This window comes from Ranitomeya variabilis, chromosome 2, assembly GCF_051348905.1.
Source record: "Ranitomeya variabilis isolate aRanVar5 chromosome 2, aRanVar5.hap1, whole genome shotgun sequence".
In the NCBI taxonomy this organism is placed as follows: domain Eukaryota; kingdom Metazoa; phylum Chordata; class Amphibia; order Anura; family Dendrobatidae; genus Ranitomeya; species Ranitomeya variabilis.
In genome coordinates, this window is record NC_135233.1 from 488,451,965 (window position 1) to 488,457,964 (window position 6,000).

The 6,000-nt window shown below is 40.7% G+C and overlaps 1 protein-coding gene across 1 annotated transcript in view; it reads right to left on the reverse strand.

Moving 5' to 3' along the window:
* Positions 1–3,720, reverse strand: part of SYT8 (synaptotagmin 8) — a 69,797-nt gene extending 66,077 nt beyond the window's left edge. The window contains exon 1 of the mRNA XM_077287884.1: positions 3,634–3,720. The gene's annotated coding sequence lies outside the window, so the exon portion shown is untranslated. The remainder of the gene's footprint in view (positions 1–3,633) is intronic.
* Between the last annotated feature and the right edge of the window lie 2,280 nt (positions 3,721–6,000).

Sequence of the window (6,000 nt, forward strand, 5' to 3'; positions counted from 1 at the left end):
GCACCAGTAAGTGGCACCTGAGTGTCATCATCAGCTGATGCGGCCTGCGATGTGGTGACCGGAGCCACTGGCCCACCCGCCTCTTCAGACTCAGAGAGAAAAAGCTGTTGGGCATCACTGCACCCTGCCTCTTCTTCCATTTCTCCAATGCTGCTTGGCTGGCCCCCTGTTTCCAAGCCAAGAGATTCAGAGAACAGAAGTAGAGACGGCTCCTGTCCTGGGCTCTCTGTCTGCCTGGGCAATTTGGCAGGTGGTGAAGAGACAGATGGCTGCTCTCCAGTGCTCTGTGTCTGAGAGGATGTGGCACTAATTGAAGTTGATGCATTAGCTGCCATCCATCCGACAACGGCTTCAATTTGTTCTTCACGCAGCAGCGGTGTACGGCGCTCTGCGACAAAGCTGCGCATGAATGACTGTTCCCTTGTGAAAGTGGGTGCTGATGAGTCACCGGTGCCCGCAGCAGGCACAGAATCCCCACGTCCCCTCCCTGCTCCGCACCCACGCCCACGCTCACATGCCTTACTCACTGCCTTCTTCATCTTGGTTGACTGATAAAGATAAGCAGAAAAGTACTAACGGATTTGTGTGCTTATTCCTGAACAACTCCTCCTAACAGGTATAAGAAACACTAATTTTCTAAAGTGTGGACTAGACTTTAATATGAGCTAATGTGGCCTACACAAATGTAAAGTGGTGTCACTGGTGTGTTTGGTGAACTTTATTATTTATTTATTTTTTGGGGGCTGAACTGACAACAGATAGAGCTGCAGTCACACGGAGACCGTGCAGACAGACGTAAACGGCGCTGCAAGGCCCAAAAACCCTCCTCTACGTTATCCTATGTAGTGTTTTTCCACAAGTTAGCTGGAGACGGGTGGAAAGACACTAATAGGAATTTTTTGAAAAAGTGTGCAGCAGCCTGCACTACTTAAAACAAAATGAAAATTGATTTTGCGGTATGAAGCAGTGAAGAACCCTGAGCTGGAGACAACCAGGCTATGGCTGCTCACAGACTACAGGGCGAGCTGCAGTCACACGGAGACCGTGCAGACAGCCGTAAACGGCGCTGCAAGGCCCAAAAACCCTCCTCTACGTTATCCTATGTAGTGTTTTTCCACAAATTAGCTGGAGACGGGTGGAAAGACACTAATAGGATTTTTTTGAAAAAATGTGCAGCAGCCTGCACTACTTAAAACAAAATGAAAATTGATTTTGCGGTATGACGCAGTGAACAACCCTGAGCTGGAGACAACCAGGCTATGGCTGCTCACAGACTACAGGGCGAGCTGCAGTCACACGGAGACCGTGCAGACAGCCGTAAACGGCGCTGCAAGGTCCAAAAACCCTCCTCTACGTTATCCTATGTAGTGTTTTTCCACAAATTAGCTGGAGACGGGTGGAAAGACACTAATAGGATTTTTTGTTAAAAATTAGCAGCAGACTACACTACTTGGAAAAAAAAAAAAAAAGAACAGTATGAGGCAATGAACCACCCTCCCTGAACTGAATACAACCAGCTATGGATGGCCTATGTGGCTGCACTCAGACTAGAGAGTGGGCTGCACTCACACACACACACACAGACCTTGCAGATCGCTGTGAAAACAGTGCTACAAGGCAAAAGCAATGTGAATAGTAGGTGAACACAGCGGTTGCTAAATTAGCCTTTGGAAAGCACAAAGAAGCAAATCGCTATCTCTAAACTGGCCCTCAGTCAGCAAACAGCGTCCTGTCACTAACTGAATTCACAGCAGAGTGATCGCAAAATGGCGCCAGCGACTTTTAAACTGCATCATGACATCATTTCAGCAGCCAATCACAGCCTTGCCAGTAGTTTCATGCCCTCCATGCTGAACAGGATGTGCCCACAATTGGAATCATTCTCATTGGATGAATTTGTGCATTTTGAATCTGGGAACTTCCGATTCCGGTATCCGATACGCGGCAAGTATCGGAATCCCGGTATCGGAATTCCGATACCGCAAGTATCGGCCGATACCCGATACTTGCGGTATCGGAATGCTCAACACTATTCATAACTGTTTTTCTGAATAAATTGACACCTGGGTGTTACCAATTCCCTTATTGAAAGGTTCTGATTAGACAATGTCAGCATTTAATGACACCCCCCCCCCCCCCCGAGGAATAACAGAAGAGCACTACAATGAATGTGGATTTCTAAGAGATAATCCAGCAGAATTATTATCTCATGATTAACATATATGTTTACAAAAGCAGGCATGTCAAGAGCGTGAACAGGTCCTGTTTAAGGTGACCCATGTGTACAACCAGCTATAACATAGCCATCCAGTTGTTTACACTCCCCAATTTTAATGTAAGAGTGTTTCTGAATGTGACATCTTTGGTACGTTTTGTACAAAGGTAAACGACTGCTACAGTCAGATGTTATATAGCTCTAAAGAAGATTTTATTAAATCTCATTTGCACACTGAACAACGGAAAACAACCTTGTTTTGAGGGAAATCACAGTTTTATTTTATTTTTATACTGTGTGATTTGTCATGGTATTCCCCACATAACATTAAAAAGTGCACGTAAAAGCTGTTAATGTAGTTCCTTACATGTAGTGTAGCATTTTCATAGCTCATTAGTAGTCTGACTTTCTACCACACCACTATTTGTACAAGACATCGTAGCCTAAATTGGAATTATATGGAGGGGGAAATTGTTCCTTGGCTCTGCTAGCCGAGTACCAGTGTCTATGGAAGATGGAGGCCCAGCTACACATTCTCCATTGGGGTCAAGGGGATTTAAAGTTATGTCTCTGGTTATATTCCATAATAATGTACATTTACAGGTCATCAAAGGTCTGTAAAAAGCTTTGATGTAGTTAATGTGTCAACTTAATAAATCCAGCATTTCAACAAAAAAAAAAAAAGAAATCCATGGCTCCATGATGATAAATTACATACAATAACCACGTTCCATTTTTCCCTATAGAATTCTATTAAAACAGTGTATGAAGAAGACTTAACGAAGATTTTATGCAATTTTAATCTTTTTTCTTCAAAAAGGACTTTGCCTTAAATAGCAGAAAACTAAAATCATATAACCTAGCCAAAGAAATGTAAATTAATACTTCTATGTTTTCCCAAAGTCAGTGTATATAACTAGTATTGTTTTCAGTGGATAACTTTGAAAATCCTCTCTCAATAACTTCCATTTTTGAGCCAGGTTTTACCTTTACTTCTGTATAAACTGTATATTGAATATTTCTATAGCAGAAGCTCAGATGTGACTTCAGCTAATTAGTTAACCCAGTAATAAAGCTGCTAAAGTCGGGGAAACAAATCATTTACACCAATACCTGCTGTCTGGGAATCAGCCTCCCATATATTACCTTCATGGACCCTGTGACTATGATATGGGGTAATGTGCTATTGCGTTGACCTGCTGCTGTTAGCAGAAACAAAGTGGATTTTGAAAGTTTTCTAAAGTTATAGCTTTTCGAAGTCAAGACTTATCAATTTTTATTTTTATAAGCTATATATTCAATAGAGATAAACCTCTCACAAGTGAAACCAAAAACATACAATGTTCGGGAAAACGAGGAACAATATGTCCGAACCCCACTAACAATACACAAACGTTACATGGTCAACAATGCCTTACCAGAACCATGCAGTATGTCCTCTCTGCCGGCAAAAGCCTTGCTTTCTTGTCACTCCTGTCCCCGTATCCAACTCACACAGAACTGGAAATTCAACTATATTGCAAACTAGAATAACACCACACCCACGGTCACACACAGACCATTACAGTGACGCACTGTGAAAACTGTCACAAATGAGAGGCTCCCTTAGAAAGTATGTAGCTGGAAGAGAATAAACAGAGGCCCATAAATAGGACAGCCCACTGATTTTAATATTTCAACATATGAGATAGACCACTTACAAAGAGCTTTCCTGGTTCTGGAGGACCCAGCATATCTATACATTTCAGCAGGAACTGTGTAATTCTTCATTTCTCCTTTAGAGGCACCACAGTCAAATTGAACACGCTAGAAAATTAGATCCAGCTGTTGAGTTCCAGATCCCTTCTATCAGATATGGATTTTCTAAAGTGGTCCACTACTTAAAGTGTATGTGTGAATATTCAAGTTTTGACAGAAGTGGCCATAGTTCTTTGATTGCTCTGTGATCACAATTGGGTATCTGTGAATTGCCTTATGCATAATTGAACTACAAACCCCAGATTATTTTGTTGTGGAGATTACATGTAACATAGACTACAGTGATTGTGATCTGCTAAAGGAAGAGATCTCATGAAGATCTGCATTAAAGACTGACATTAAAATTCATTTTTTGCATTCTTTCCCCACAATGTTCTAACACACACAAAGAGTGACTCACTTGTTCTAGTCTCAGTTGTTTTATAAGTAAGTCCTATCTATTGTCTTCTTTGAAGGACACACAGCTAAAAATGTCCTACTGGTTGTCAAGTTATGTCCCTTCACAAATACGACTCTCCAGTAAAACCCTTTTGGCTATTTGGTTAATTTCAATGTAATAACTTTCATACAGTGCAAAGCGTAAATGCCAAAAATATTGGGGTAAACTGGTGAAACCAACCTGATCGCAGTAATGTGGTTGACTAGAAAGACTACGGACAGACAGAGCAGAAACTCTAGTTGACCACTGAACAAATTATCTTTAGTATTCTTGAATACAGTTTTAGGAGATTCTTTCACCAAAAGAGCCCAATTCTGTTCTTGTTATTAGGCAGCGTCTTGTCACCCGCAATCAGCCTGAAAAAGCGCTGTAAAAGTGTCCCATAAAATGAACGTGGTGCACAGCAACGTCAAAGCAATAGTGTGTTCTGTCTTATGTCCCTTCTTCTAACCGCTTCACAGTTCGAGAGCCCTGAAGTGATTAAAATAAAGGACCCGTTCATTCTTCTTCTTATCATTATAGAGTTGCCGAGCCACCACAAGAATAATGGCGAATCCACCCTCAGGAGAACCACTGACAGTGATTTCCTGAAATGGCTTCGCCTGGATAAACTCGGCAGCTGTTTTGTCATCTAGGCTATCTTCACACATAGTTTTTTTTTAAACTTTTCCTTTAATGGATCCTCCTCAAAAACCAAATAATTGGAAAACTCTTCTTATTCTTTTGAATGAGAAATCCACTTTGCTCTTCATATGAGAAGTTTTGAGCATTTTTATTTCCCTGAAGATTTTTTTTAAAAACTCCAAGTGGGAAAAAAAAAGTGCATGTCACATATTTTAAGCAGATCCTGATGGAATCTGCTGCAAACTAAGCATTGTTTAATCACAAGGCTACAAAAAAATACTTTATGTAAAAACTTCCAAAACATTTCAAACCATGTCATAAACACTTGAGGAAAGGAAAAACTCCCGAAATATCCTAAAAAGGAGCATTTCTTGAAACCATTTCCGATTGAAAATCTCAGGATTTTGTACGCCTCAAAAACTCAGTGTAAACATAGTCGTAGGGTACAAGTATGTCATAGAGGGGGTCTTCAACTAATGAATTCTTTCTAGTGGCCCTAGTGAAACTCTGATGGACCTCTCCAATCCATGCTCTACACAAGTCACCTAAGTCACTTGTCTTGGAAGTATGTAATGCCTTAAAATAAACATTGTACCCATCATATATTATCTTTAGGGATACATCTGGGAAAAAGTCTCTCAGCTACAAAGCATAACATATTCTCAAATCAACTATTCCAAGAACAAAAGGAGTTTTCTTCATTGTCACGTTTTATTCTTTGATGATCAGGATCACAACGTAAAGTGAATATTGCTGGTAAGGGCAGCATTTACCTTGTGAGACCAAACCCAAACTGTATATTTGAACAGCTCAGCTTAGCAATAAAAATAGTGAAGGAGCGTCAATTTGCTTTTTCTCACGAAGGGATTATTAATGTTCCCGTCAGCTCCTATAGACATGTACAACTGCAATTGACACATTTCTAACTAGAACCTTGTTAACCATTTTTTTTTTTATCTAAGAG